Source organism: Mixophyes fleayi, chromosome 9 (assembly GCF_038048845.1).
Source record: "Mixophyes fleayi isolate aMixFle1 chromosome 9, aMixFle1.hap1, whole genome shotgun sequence".
In the NCBI taxonomy this organism is placed as follows: domain Eukaryota; kingdom Metazoa; phylum Chordata; class Amphibia; order Anura; family Limnodynastidae; genus Mixophyes; species Mixophyes fleayi.
Genome location: NC_134410.1, coordinates 102625990 through 102639637, shown reverse-complemented (window position 1 = coordinate 102639637; position 13648 = coordinate 102625990). Strand labels below are relative to the sequence as shown.

Here is a 13648-nt window from a genome sequence, read left to right as displayed (position 1 = left end):
GGCAGGGGCGCACGCAGGATTTCCCCCCCCCACCCAAAAAAAAAAATGCGAGAGAGTTGCTGCTCCATTTCGCCAGCACTGTACTGTACAGCAGCCGTGGCGCTATCAAAGAAGCGTCCGCCGCGGTCCAAAAGGACAATTCCATCTTGTATTACTTTTCTATGGTGAGTTTGTGACACTGGTTTGTGGCAATGTTTTCTAGATGTGATATAAACTGCAGTGTGTTTGTGTTGTTGCTCTGTCGCTTAACATCCAGCCAGCTCACTGCAGTATTTGGCTGAAAGTGTATGAAGAGCATATTGTGACCTGTGAGATGGTAAAAATTGAATCGAAATGACTGGAAATTAGTGTTAGTGAGGTTAATAATAATGTAGGTACAAAATAATACCTACATTTTGTGATTTTAGCCCAAAATATGGAATTTTGTAAAAAAATAGCAAAACACGCAAGGGCGGTTTTGGCAAAACCAAAACCCGAAGGTAATCCAGATCCAAAACCAAAACCAAAATACGGGGGTCAGTGAGCATCTCTAATAGTAATACATGTAATGTAAACATTTTTAAAAGTTGCATTTTGTAGATGTATGATAATTGATTATTCCACATTCTTTATCACTTTCTGGAATCTATTGTGCATTCCAGTCTTGGTTTATATAGAGCCTAATTGTATTATTTAAAAAAAAATAATAATAATTATGGTATGGATTTATGTGGGTACTGTACAGAAAAATAAATATCATTGATGTTGGAATGTGTGCAGTCCAAAAAGTGGCAAAATCATTTCAGCACAATGTGAATAAGATTTTCCTCACTTTGAAATACTTTCACCAGAATCACTTTACCTCTTTAATGTCACATTACAAAAAAAAATAATAGTTAAAGTTACTTTATACAAGACATAGCGCATTCATTTCAATGGAAAAATCTAGCAATTGGCACAAATCTTCTTTGCAACCCATATGAGCAATACCATGAGAAGTTCAATATGTTTTGGGGGCTATGGGGTCATTTCTGTATTCTCCTTTAAGGAATACAATCATTGCATACAAACATAATTTCTGTCCTTTCAGTGCTGTGCCCAGTGGTTCCAGACATTCTGTGCACACACTTATCCATCGTAACACATAAAACAGGGAGCTTTGCTAATTTTTCAGTGGTATTTCATCAGGGCCGGATTAAGGGAAGGGAGGCCCTAGAGCTAAGGGTACTGTAAGGCCCCCCCATGAGGCCCCCTCCCCCTGTGAACTTACCTCCTTCCATTGTTCTCGTGAGAGTGAGACTATGAATCATAGTCTCACTCTCACGAGATCTCCTCAGTAAGTAGATTACTGTGTCGCGTAAGTCCTACAGTGACAGCAGGCAGCTAACAGCATGACATTTGCTGTTAGCTGCCTGCCATTCTCCTTGAACAGGTGACGAACAGGTGACAAACGGAGTCGGGGGAGTTCCGATGGATGCCGGCAGGCCCCCCAGCTGCCCAAGGCCCCTGGGCTGTAGTCCCTTTAGCCCTAATGTTAATCCGGCTCTGTATTTCAGAAAGCACACTATCAATGTCATATTTCCCTATAACTTACTCTTCGTTTCTAATACGCTTGGATCATGCACTCTAACTATTGTATGTGCTACGTTTGATTAAAGATTTTTTAGAGAGAAAAGCTATATTTTACTGAAAACATGGCTACAATGTTTATTGGATAATTATTTCAGGATCATTTGCAAAGTGATGAGCCTATGTTGCGCAATTGCATCATCTTTAATCCAAAGCCCAGGAAATTACCCCCTGTTTTGTGGGGGCCACAGACATTTTGTCCCTGCAAAGTAGAGATGGGCGGGTCCGGTTCTCCGAGAACCGAACCCACCCGAACTTTGGGTATCCGAGTACCGAGCTGAGCAGCTCGGTACTCTCCCGCCCATTCCGAATCCAAATCGAGGCCGAACGTCATTGTGACGTCGTCGGATCTCGGGGGTCGGTTCTCGCGATACTTCAACTTTATAAATACACGCCTCCACAGCAATCCATCGCCATTTGACAGAGGGAGAGAGCAGGGTGTAGTCATAGGCTAATTAGAGCAGGGACAGAGAATACAATATTATTCTTGCAATTGCTCTAACCAAAATCGCTAGTGCAGAGAGGAGGATAGAGGTTTATTATTTTTTCTTTATATTTGGCACTCCCCAGCGCTTTTGGGGTGTCCCCCATAATTGTGCATAAATATTTCTGGCTGTCAAAAGTCATATCTGTCAGCAGTATCTACTAAATAATTTTTAGCACTCCTCAGTGCTTTTGGGGTGTCCTCCCTAATTGTGCATTAATATTTCTTGCTGTCAAAAGTCATATCTGTCAGCAGTATCTACTAAATAATTTTTAGCACTCCTCAGTGCTTTTGGGGTGTCCTCCCTAATTGTGCATTAATATTTCTGGCTGTCAAAAGTCATAACCGTCAGCAGTATCTACTAAATAATTTTTAGCACTCCCCAGTGGTTTGCGCTCAGAATGGATTCAAAGCAGTCCACATATGATCTGAATGAGCAACCAGGTTCTGTCACCAGTCCTGATGTTAGTGTTCCCAGTACGTCATCTGGCCAAGGCGATGTCAAACAACAGAGTGTTTTCAAATTAGTGCAAAAAACAAAAACCAAAAAAAATTTTACTGTGTTGAAGCGAAAAAGAAGTGTAACTGAGCAAAAGTTAAGTGACGATAAAAAAAAAATTGCAAGCATGCCATTCTACACACGCAGTGGCAAAGAGAGAATGAGGCCTTCACCTTTGGCTATTAGTGGCAGATCCCAAAAAGTTACCCAGCCTACAATTGGTGCACAACTACTGTTACGCGTCAAAGCCGAGCTGCAAGATAACAGTGAGGCATTACAGGAGAATATTTGCTCTGATTCACAAATGACAACAATCCCTGTGGAGAGTCCATCCAACAGTGGGATGTCTAATCGTGAGCATTCTGCTGATGTGTGCCTTAATAGCCCGAGTGTAGCCGCTGATACCCAAATTGAGGATGCCACTTTGGAATTAGAAGAGGATGAGGGGGAGATTTGTGTAGGCGACGAGGGCGCTAATGAGGATGTTGATGAGGATGAGGTTGTTTGTGTAAGTCCTGCACCAGTGGCAGCAGTTCTGGCACGTGACAAGAAAAAGGCCATTGTCATGCCTGGGCATAAAACAAAAAAATCCACTTCTTATGTGTGGAATTATTTCTACCTAAATCCAGACAACAATTGTATAGCCATTTGTAGTGTATGTCAAGCCACAGTCAGTCGAGGGAGGGACCTTAACCATCTTGGAACCTCGTCTATGTTACGCCATTTAACGAGAGTTCATGGCAAAGTGTTGGGAAAAGCTGAAAGTTCTTCCCAAAAGAATACAAGCACTCCCTCATCAGCTAAGACCCTCCGCTCACCGCCATACCGACGGCTACAAAATACACCCACCACACCATCCTCATCAATATCCTCAGTAGCGCTCGGAGTTAGCCCGGCATCCCACTTAAGGCTGGATGACTCCGGCACTATTATTGATTCCTCTGAAGAAAGCGTTAGTCCTGCTGCTGCTGTTGCTGCTGCTGGGGGTGAATCGTCATCCCAGAGGCAGGTTAATAAAATGAGCAGTCCTACATTTCAGCAATTAACTGTGAAACAATCATTTGCGAGGGGAAGCAAATATGACAGCAGTCACCCAGTCGCCAAGCGAATCACAGACGCCATGGCTGCAATGTGCAATGTTAGTGTTAGATCTGCGTCCAATCTCCACAATAAACGCAGCTGGTTTTTCACAGTTAATTGAGGTTTTGTGTCCGCGTTACAGAATTCCATCGCGACACCATTTCTCCCGTAAAGCTATTCCACAACTATACCAAAAAGTGTGTAAAAATGTAGAGATTGCGCTGAAAAATGCCATTCTGCCCACTGTTCACTTAACCACAGATATGTGGACAAGTGGAAGTGGCCAAACCAAAGACTATATGACTGTGACAGCCCACTGGGTTGGTCATTCACCTTCACCAGCAGGAACAGCAGCAGCATGTACACCACTACGTAACATTTGTCACAGGCAGGCCACTCTTTGTATCACCGGCTTCACTAACAGGCATACGGCTGACAATTTGTTACGCAAACTGAGAGATGTGATTGATGCATGGCTTATACCACTCGGACTCTCCCCAGAGTATGTCATTTCAGATAACGCCAACAATATAGTGCGAGCATTACAGCTGGGTGATTTCCAACATATTCCCTGTTTTGCTCACACCATCAACTTGGTGGTGCAGAGCTTCCTACGAAATAACCGTGAGGTGCAGGAGATGCTTTCGGTGGCCCGTAAAATTTCAGGCCATTTCAGGCATTCAGCCACAGCATGTAGGAGATTACAGCAGCTCCAAGAGCAGTTTAACTTGCCCTGCCACCAACTTAAGCAAGAGGTGGTAACTCGGTGGAATTCCACCCTGTACATGCTTCAGAGGATGGAGGAACAGCGCAAAGCCATCCAAGCATATTGCACAAGTCATGACATTGGGAAAGGAGGGGGGATGTATTTCACTCTTGCACAGTGGGGAATCCTTTCAGTGCTGTGCAAGGTGCTGAAACCATTTGAAGTTGTGACATGTGAGTTCAGTGCAGACTCTGCTAGTTTGAGCCAAGTCATTCCTTTAATTAGACTATTGGAAAAGCAGCTTGAGAAAATGAAGGAGGAGCTGAAAGCAAGCAATTCAGCAAAGTATGTTGGCCTTGTCGATCAAGTACTTAATTCGCTTCACAATGATCCTCGAGTTATTAAGATCTTGAACTCGGATCAGTACGTTTTGGCCACTGTGCTTGATCCAAGGTTTAAAACCTACATTGAGTCTTTACTTGTAAATGAGCGAGATGTGAACTTTTGCAAGGAGCTATTGCTCAGCAAGTTGGCCGCTGAACTGGGCCTCGGCTTGACGACGTGTCCTCCTTCACTTTCTCAAGCTGTTGCTCGTAAAAAATGAAATTTCCAAAAAAGAAGCAGGGAAGACACAGGGGGCAGACCAGAACAATTTAACATCTGGGCTGATTTGAAGGATTTTTCAAAAAAATGTGTCACTTTGCCCATAACTCCATCCAATATGAGTATAAACATGCAAAGGATGGTGGAGGATTACTTTCAAGAGGTAGTTGATATGGAAATGTCAGACAGTCCCTTTCCTTACTGGGAAGAAAAGCAGGCCATTTGGAAACCCATGTACAAACTTGCTTTGCAATACCTAAGCTGCCCACCCTCCAGTGTGTACTCTGAACGAGTGTTCAGCACAGCAGGGAACTTAGTCAGTGATCGCCGTAGAAGGTTACTTCCCAAAAATGTGGAGAAAATGATGTTTATAAAAATGAACTACATCTTCCACGAGGAAGGCCTTCACCATCCAAGACATCCAAGCACTGACTGTTCTCTAAGGGCGGATTCAAGCGGCGATGAATTGATAGTCTGTGATGATGACGTACACACTGATGAGGGTGAGGATTAAGCTGAAGATGATGCCGATAACATCTTTTTAAAACTTTCTATGTAAGTTTAGAGTGCAATCTACCCCCAAAGAGGAAAGGGACTTGGGGCATTTCCATATCACATACCATCTTGAAAGGCTGCTGTTAGGGCAATTTATCCTTAAGGGTAGGGTGTCATAGACAGAGTGACCCTAAACTGGCTTTGTCCATTTTTCATAATATGGCTGAATTTTTGGGTATTTTATACAAGTGGAGGGGGGCCTAGAGAGACAGAAACCAAACTGGCTTTTTCCATGTCAATTAATATTGTACAGTCTATAATGGCTGAATTTTTTGGTATTTTATACAAGTGGAGGGGGGCCTAGAGAGACAGAGTGACCCCAAACTGTCTTTCTCCATGTCAATTAATATTGTACAGTCTATAATGGCTGAATTTTTTAGTATTTTATACAAGTGGAGGGGGGCCTAGAGAGACAGAAACCAAACTGGCTTTCTCCATGTCAATTAATATTGTACAGTCTATAATGGCTGAATTTTTTGGTATTTTATACAAGTGGAGGGGGGCCTTGAGAGACAGAACCCAAACTGGCTTTTTCCATTTCTTTACATATTTAACTATAAGTGTAGGGTGTAATATTCATTCAAAGACAATGGCTGCATTGCCAATATGCATAGATGGAGAGGAAGACAATCTGTTTTGTGTGTAGAATAGGCCTACCAACGAAGAATTAAACTGTTTTTTTGGATGATTTATTACCTCAACAATTAGATTACTTGTCTCTAAAACAGTTGGAGCACTAAATTGGGTTAATTTAGGCCCAAAAACATGGATTTTCCAAAAAAATAGCAAAACAAAACCAAACAAAACCAAAACCAAAACCAAAACACGCAATGGCGGTTTTGCAAAACCAAAACCAAAACCAAAACCAAAACACGACGGTAATCCAGATCCAAAACCGAATCCAAAACCAAAACACGGGGGTCAGTGACCATCTCTACTGCAAAGGAACTTTTTGTCTTTTCTACTTCCTTGGAGGTAGCAGAGATCCATCCTTTACTTTCATTAGGATACTTCCATGTGCACTTTATATAGGAAAGAGAAAACCATAAAAGTTAAAAAAATTAAAATTAATGAAGGTGTTGGCATTAGAGTAGGGTGCACAAACTATTTTGGCCTGAGGGCCACATTGGGAGATAATACGTATTTGGATGGGCTGCAACAAAATACCAACTTACTTTACACCCCGCCTCCCCCACTATGGTAACACATTTCTTTCCCCCAACTCTGACCTGTAGCACATATCTGGTCTTTCCGCTTCCATGCATTACTTACCCCCCCCACTGGTCACAGGCCTGCTGTCTGCTCTATTGCCTTCCTTATGAGGAAGAGAAGGTGGCTTACAAGTAGCGGCAACGAAACGTAGCCTCAATCGTCTACGCTCCATAGCACAGTGACTGTTTGGCTTAGAGTCAGAGTGCAAATATTACATTCTGATTTGCTACCAGGCAGTCCAATACAACCTACTTCACAAAACATTCAAGTTAATTTTTTGAAGCTTACATATAAAGGGAGCCAGGAAAGCAGTACATAAATACAGCTGTAGTATTTCTGTCCTAGCATCTTGTGTCTTTCGTGGACCATGGACTGTAGGTTATGTATCTATGTTTAGAGTGTAGTAGACAGGGTATCTCTTTGGCATAGAACATGTTTACTATAGCAGGCGTATATGTCCAAATGGGCGCGTTTATCGGTCGGTGGGAGCAGCAAAGTATTAATCTCATTGCGAAAGGGAGAAAAGGTAGTAGAGATTATGCCTTGGCCTATACATTCTAGAGTACACCTCTTCCACCAAACAGGAGCACTTTATACAGTAAAAGTGCATTTATAGGAACAATTCTACCAACAATTATAATTGAATTTAATATGTCACCATGGTGACATAGTAGTTGAAGACTTCCCCAATGTCCCGTCACTCTCTTGATTAATTTAATACATAAACAATAGCCCAAGCTGAATTTTAGGGAGGGGGAGTGAAAAGTATTAATTGATTAAGAGAGTGGTCATAAAGTGGTAGCAGACTGGACTTTGAAGTGGCTATTTGCTATTTTCACCATACACATTTCCATCTGCACCAGCAATCCTGCAAGACAGGTACAAAGAGATTTTACAGAAATTGGGGCAAAAAGTCTTAGATGGGCATGAAACTGCACATGCGCTAAGGGGACAATAGAAATAATTGCGGAAGATTAAATGTGTTGCAAGGCCATATTTCTTCCCATACATAAAATGTTAAACCTATGCTGGAGAGGGATATTTATTAGTACTCGATATAATCAGAACATAGATATAGCCTAATTATTTTACAATTTTGCCAAGAAATGAGGCATCCCATGAAAACAAATGTGTAAGACTATGACACAGAAGTGGAGTGTTCAGAAATATTCATCTAAGAAAAAAACAGTAGTAATGAAATGACAGATTGTGGGGGAAATGGTTTGGAACAAAAATGTGAGCAAGTGAGATCATGGGAATAAAATAGGCATGGAGAAATAACAGAACGAAGAAGTGATGGACATAACAACAATAAAATCTGGTTTAGACATTTGCAAAATAGATCAGCATTCAGCAGTAAATGTTAACTGGTTTCAAATGCTTCCTGTCTCATGTAGAATACTCTCGGCATTAATGTGAATCTGACTACTAATGATAAAGGAAATTAAAGATAAATAATTGGAAAGTAATTTTTTTGTATCCTGAAAATGTTATTGATCAAATAGAAAACAAGACTAAGTAATTACAAACTATTACAATTTTGTATTCCCTTTATATATACCAGGATATCTTTCACATGTAATCTAGGTGATATTTTGGAATCCTGCCACTGTTCTTTACCAAGACACCAGATGGCACTCTTGAGTTCTGCAGCTTAACAGATGCCTAGCATAGAAAGATGCTTACTGGTACTCCAAACGGCCGGATCTAGTATTAGACTCAGTAGGCCTGTACCAAGATGGATGACAGGCAAATGAGGACAATGTTTTTTTTTTTTTATTTATTCAGCCATCTTAAGAAAATGAACTTAGGAAATCAGAAAAATAAACGAATAGTGTAAATATATGGTATCATTAACTGAGGTGAGGAAACGTTAAATTAACTGGGCATGTGATAACTGGTGGTACTTTAAGGGAAGATACGATGAATTTTGGATTATTGTGTTGTATATGACTCAGAATCAGTGAAACTGCAGGAATCTTTTCTGCAAAAGCAGAGCAACTACTCAATGTTGTAGGGATTAAGGTCGCCAAGTTTTATGCGCCTAAATTATTGTACAGTAGATCTAACTTTGTTACAGTTATTCTAAACCTTGTGAGTACCATATCATTTTCATAAGTTAATCTGTTGCACGTGGTGTCACAGTAGGGATCTGCATAGTATAGGGTATTACACCCAGTTCTCTTTGGGATATATCCATTGTTGCTCCAACATATGTGAATTCACAAAACTTGCATATTTTGTGACCCACATAATAGGGATAGGCAATGTGGTGCTGCTGAAGGAGGCAGAAACTGAAATAGCCCTTTAATTGCTAATATAAACGACTATTAATATTTGTATTTATAATCAAAGTACACCACAAAAAACACATGCTGAGACATTACATATTTTTAGATCTATCAACAAGGTAGAAACCCCTTAACCACATAATTTAGATTTTTGAAACAAGAATATTTTCTTTACTTTTTTACTTCTTCATTTATCTGCCTGAAAACCTGCAGCCCGAGACAGACTATTGCTGTTCCTTTGCCTCTTCTAGAGTGGAGACTAAGCATGCACCTTGAACTGAGCTAGGTGGATCACCCAGGTGCACTGGAGCAAAACAAAGGTAGTACATGTCCAATGTGCATCTTAAATTAGATATATTGATTGCATGGTGGGCAAATGTGCATAATGTCCTCATAGTAAATGAAAAACATATTTCTTGCTACCCCATCATATATTTCCAACTACACATTGCTGTATAACAGATGCATAACTGCCAAAGATGAACAAAACACGTTGATGGTATATTCGGGAAATATCTGCTTCCCCTCATTTGTGCATTGTCTGTTCCTGATTGTTCTCCATGTCTCCCCCCATTGTTCTTGCCCCTTCTGCCAGGTCAATGTCTATCTCATCCTTGTTCATCTCTTGTCTGCCCTCTTTCTGTTCTAGACTACTATTGATACTTCCTAAATTTACCATCAATGAGTTTTGTTCATCAATGGCAGTTATGCATCTGTTATACAGCAAAGGGTAGTTGTAAATCAATGTTGGAAATGATGGGGTAGCGAGAAATATACATTTTTCATTTACTATGAGGGTTAAATGCACATTTGCCCTGTATACAATCATGAAACCTCATTTATGAAGCACATTAGATGCGTACTGCAAAATGCCTTTGTTTTACACCAGTGCACCTGGATGTCCACCTAGTTCAATTCAAGGTTCGTGCCTAATTTCCACTCTAGGAAGAGGCCGAGATATAGCAATAGTAGGGCAATCTTAAGCCCTGAAACCACCACAGCCAGTTTCTCAGGTGTCCCATTATCTGCAGGCTGCAAAACAATTACCCTCCAGTCTCCATGTGGATCATGGGCCACACAGGTTGTGTCAAACAGTCTGGTAGTGAAACAGAAGGAACCAACTGCACTTTGATTACTAGCCAGCAGTCACTGCACTGGCTCTCTGTAATTTTTTAGACAGGGAGCTACATCCTCACCACAGGCAGAGCTAGATTAAGGCTTTGGGGTGCCAGGGGCACTTAAGACAGGGGGTATCCTATGGGCTAAAATTAAGCAGAGAGGCTCTGGCTTTCTTAATTGTCGCAGCCATGAGAATAATACTGCAACACCTGGGAGTTGTTAGGTGCTGCCGGGGCTGTTAAGGCAGCAGTAGCTGACACCTTAGCAGCCCTGACAGCACCTGTTCACAAACAGATGCTGCCACGCGGTCCACTGAGAGCCATAACTAGATATTTTAGTGCCCTGGATGAGAAAGAACACTGGCACTTCCATATGTAGTATTGAGCACTTGTAGGCGGTGCACTGCCAGTGGAGATATGGCAAACCCCTGGTGTGTTTTAGGAATTTATTTGGCCTGTGTACAAGAGCAGTGGTTGGGCCCCCCTCATATGTGACAAGTGGAGAATGGGGTAACATATGTGACAAGGTAAAAAATGTGGAGAGCATATGTAAAAAATGCTCTCCCCTCTCTCCCCACCATATTTTTATATATATGCTTTCTATCACAAACAATATGCATATGTTTTAATGAATGAAAAGTGTCTTTTCATTCATTAAAACATTTGTCTTTTATATATTTTTTCCATTTTAATTTCTGCACATTTTTTAGGTCATTGCACCTAATTTTGCTTATGAAGATAACATCAGGGCTCTCTCTACCCCCAACCCCGGTCATTATTCAATGCCTCCCTCCCCCACTCCCCTATAGTGCGTTACTAACCGAAGCTGCAGGAGGAGGGGGCGCTCCTCTCCATTTGGCTCGTCTTCACTGAGTCGCGATGTCGTGATTTTACTTCTGCAACACTAAAGGTCGGGGATAGAGAAGAAACCTCTGCAGTGTATGCATCTGGTGGATGGTGTACCCCCCCCCCCCCCCCTTAATCTGGCACTGACCACAGGACAGGCAAGTAGAGCTATGATAGTAGTGCAGACATGGGACCGGGGAATTAAAAAAATGTTGTAGGAGAGTGCTAAGGGCAGATATGTGCTACAGGTGAGGGCTAGGGTCAGAAATGGGTTACAGATGTGAGATAGGGGGAGGAATATGTTTGTGGCGGTCAGGCAAATGTGTTACGGGCAAACGGCACAGCACTGTCCTATGTGATGTAGTATGTGATACTTTACAATGTTCAAAATCTGTTTTTTATGCCTCTGCCACACAGCAAAACGTATTTGTAAATGTTGGATGTGATGGGCTAGCAAGAAATATACAGTTTTTCCACTTACTATGAGGATTATATACTCATTTGCCAACCATACAGTCATGACGTCATTTATGTACCTCATTGGTGTAGTGAAAAATGCCTATGTTTTGCACCAATGCATCTAGATGGACCATCTAGTTGACTTCAAGGTATATGTTCAGGGGCAAACGCAAGATTTGTAGAGGGGGGTTTCCACACCATGCCGCCAGTTGGCGTGACCAGCATGCATGGGGGCGTGGCTATAATTTTAGACAGTGCTTGGCTGCTCTCCAACTCTTCCTATCCCCATCATATACATAGGCAATGCTGCGTGCACTACTGTTAGATGCACGCAGCTCTCCTTTTTAAAGCAGAGCCGTGTGAAGCGGGTCCAGGGTCCAGCCATCTCAATTATACAGTGCCCCAGGCTTGGAGAGGGGTTTCCAGGCACTAGGAAACCCCCCTTGGTTTGCCTATGATGTTTATTCTCCAAACTAGAAGTGTGTCTGCGTTGTGTGGAGGCAAAAAAAACTCTGAAGAGGAGCACTGTGTAAAAGCTTGAAGGTCACCTCAAAATCCAACCTCCTACCACTTTAAAACCATTAAAAATTTTCATTAAAAAAGTCTCCATTTCCATTATTAACCATGAGAGTTGGGGTTGGGGTCAGGGCTGGCTTTATTACATGTGGCTATTTGTGTGTTTAAAGCTTTTTTTTTTTACATTGGATAACATATGCCAAGGAATGTGATTCTCTGCTGAAGTGCAACTCATCAGTAAACGCTAGATCATGGTAAAGGGTCCACCATCGGAAAACCAAACCGAAAATCCCAGAATCCTCTTCTACTAATATGTCAGGAAACAGGTATTTTATGGGTCAGATAAATGCACAGCAGTGCACCATGCTCAGCAAGCACTGCTGTGATTAGTACCGTAAGACTTTAGCTACAACTGAACATTTTAGACTAAGATTTGTAATTTAATTAAAATGACTACTATGGAAGTTACAAATCGTTATACTTTAATTAGCTTTCATGATGTGTATTTAGACAATCTATCATTTTAGAACATACAAGTTAATTTCCTTTTCAAATTAAATGCCTTTTGATCCCCCTCTTTCAGGTAATGGAGCATTCCACAACAAGTATTGAAAAGAGCTACTTTCCATATTTTAATTAAGTAACAGACTGAAAGAAAGATTTCAACAATGATGGGGCTGTGTTTTAATGAATTAGCTGTGGAAATGTCATTAATTTTCCATTTTTTATCAGTTTTGTTTTTTTTCTTCATTTGGCCCTTTTTCTAATAAGGACAGAAATCCTTTTTTGTGACAAATTACAAATGATCACTGGCTTTTAAAAGAAATAAAGATTGTAAACGGTGACAGTTCTAAAAAGAAAATCTAATTAAAATCTGTTCAATGTACTGGCTGTTGATTACTTATATTGTTTGGTGTTGAGTTAAATTGCTAATGTTCTGTTCCACTTAGTCAAACAGTATTTTATTAAAGAGTGTTAAGAATTGAAAAGCAGAAAGGCGGTATAATAGAGGTCATTCTTAACCAAAGATTTTTATGTTATGGACAAAATTCTCAAAAGTGTACAAAAGAAATGGTAAAGCTTCTCATGCAATCAAATAAAAATTACAAGAAAAGAGCGTGACTAGTTTTTTTCTGGAACATACTAATTATGCTAATTGCATTTACACCTATAGGGGAAACAGTGTTTATTTTAATAATCTGTTTGATTTGAGAATTGATATAGGTATTTTATGCCAGTACATTATACATTATAATGGAAAAAAACCTATTGTCATCCTGTTTTTGTGATAGCATTTGATGTTTTTTGATACAATATAGAGGTATGAATGAAGAAGAGCCTTTCATATGTGAGGGGTTTACTCTTGAGTTGCCGTGTTTAAAACATCCCTGTAGCTTCCATTCACTAGCTCACACCTGCCAGTTTTTATAACACAGATAATCTCAAAAGAGAAACAAATGTGCTGGGGGTAAGTGAATGTAATTTATTGAACAATACAAATGATGTCAAACTCATACATGTGGGTTAAGAGTTGACAATGTTGTGAAACAGTCCTCTCAGATTGCTGTTCTGCCCGGAGCTCCAGGGCATGGAAATCAGCTGGCAGGAAAGGATGTTTGCGATCCACAGAGATTTCCCACATTCCTAAATGCATTTCATAGGAAAACATGC

General features: G+C 40.8%; 1 long non-coding RNA gene across 1 annotated transcript in view; it reads left to right on the top strand.

Annotated features, from left to right (window-relative positions):
- Positions 1-13078, top strand: part of LOC142101668 (uncharacterized) — a 50498-nt gene extending 37420 nt beyond the window's left edge. The window contains exon 3 of the long non-coding RNA XR_012679117.1: positions 12561-13078. This is a non-coding gene — a long non-coding RNA (uncharacterized LOC142101668). The remainder of the gene's footprint in view (positions 1-12560) is intronic.
- The last annotated feature ends 570 nt before the right edge of the window (positions 13079-13648 follow it).